Below are 1946 nucleotides of genomic sequence, written 5' to 3' on the forward strand. Positions count from 1 at the left end.
TAGAGTTGGCATTCCATATATCCAACAATACAATCATCTCTCTATGATCAATGTAGTCAATGATCTCCACACCTATGATTTTCTCTTCTTCTTCCCTCTCTTCTTTTAAACAAGAAGCACTCTCAGAAATTTCCATAGGACCAAATTTACCTTTGAGGTTTTCATTCTCCATAGAGTCACATTGCACAAAAGCTTCCTTTGCTTTGACTAGAAACTAGGCCTCCAAAAGACTTGATGTATCCATTATTGAATCATCCTCAATGCCTTTTGAGATATATTGTGTTGATTGTTGCAAGTTCATGATGAATGTAGAAGAAAGAGATGCAACATTTGAATCTCTATCACAAACTTTAGCACTTGGATCATCAGTTGGCATATAAACACTATCTTCAATATTTGTCAAGGTAGACGGAAAAAAACATGGCAAAGAAGATGGCTCCTTGATTGAAACACTTTTTTGATGGTAGGTTATTGTAACATCATGATGGAATCCCTTTTCAATATAGAAGTACTTGTGAAACTTTCTTCGGGACATAGAAATTGCTTCTTCAAAGGTAGAGGGTTCACTAAGTAACCTTTGTCTTTAGAAAAGAATACAATCTTGAAATAAATTGATCCATCTTTACATATTGGAAAAGTAGAATTAAATCCATAGCTTGCCATTGACGAAAAAAATCTTCCTGTCATATGCAGAGTACTTTTCACCATTTTGTTGAAGCCTCTTCAATGAAGCCCATGCGTAGGCACTTTGGAGAATTTGATCCTCAAATATTTCAAAATTTGGATATATCCTCCTTCAATTTGAGAAGGCATACTCCAGAACCATTGCTTGCCTATAAGACATAGCAAAAGAAGTTCCCCTTTCTCAATGTCATCCCTCTTGGCAAGGAGATGACAAATCATTCTGAAATCGGTAAGAAAATCATCAATGTCTTCTTTAAATTTCCCAAAAGAGATTGGAATTTCATTAAAGATATAGTGTGTCATAGACTCTCATTCCTAGAACCACAAAAAAGTTAGTTCCAAACAATCTTTTTTTCTCATGACATGCAGCTAACCACACAAAGCCTTGAAAGGACTTCCAACATAAATTATTTAGATAAAAGAGATTTTTCTTATTAAACACAAGGCAATATTTGTCTATTGAGAGATTCTTTGTGTGAATTTTTATTTATTTTTTGTTATGCTAATGAGACCGAATCCTAGATAAATTTTGGTTTCCTTGGAACAAAACTATACACACGCACTATTTTGCTAAATTGCAATTTTTTCTAGAAAAAAGAAATGTACATCAAATGATCCGCGATAGTCAATAAGAGGTAGGATGACAAGGTTTGGTGACGCAGGAATTTCTCTTACTCTTTAAGCACCAAACATGAACACCGTATGTTGTTGAAAATGGATCTTTCTATTAATTGCAACGGTTATTCTAATGTGTGGTGCAAAATGGAAGGGAAAAATTTCTATTCTCGGACCATTATCCATGGTATATGCATGACCTAATTGTTAAAATAAAACAAAAATATATACATCCAAACTTAGGTTGTATTTAATGATAGGCAAGATAAAAGGATTCACTCATGCATTTATTTTGGCTAACCTACGAGGATCTAAAATTCTACGAATCACACGTTGAAATTGTAGCTTAGTACTAACAATGATGTGTACCTTTTTCCTTGAAATAAGAATGAAAGGGTCATACAATTTTTTGTGATTTATGCAACCTACTTGATTATACTAGAGACTAAGCATTCACGCAATATGAAACAACAACATACACAAAGCCCTCCTCAATTGGAGCACAAAAATTGAGGCGGTCCAGGATGGTCAACAAGAAAAGTGTCCTATAAACACTCCTTCAGTCTCTCATGCTACTCAATTGGGCTTGGGGCAGACACAAGCACCAAACAAAACAGCAAATCCACATCCAAGAGAAGAGGCACCAC

Source organism: Adiantum capillus-veneris, chromosome 22 (assembly GCF_014529385.1).
Source record: "Adiantum capillus-veneris isolate H3 chromosome 22, ASM1452938v2, whole genome shotgun sequence".
NCBI classification, from domain to species: Eukaryota; Viridiplantae; Streptophyta; class Polypodiopsida; order Polypodiales; family Pteridaceae; genus Adiantum; species Adiantum capillus-veneris.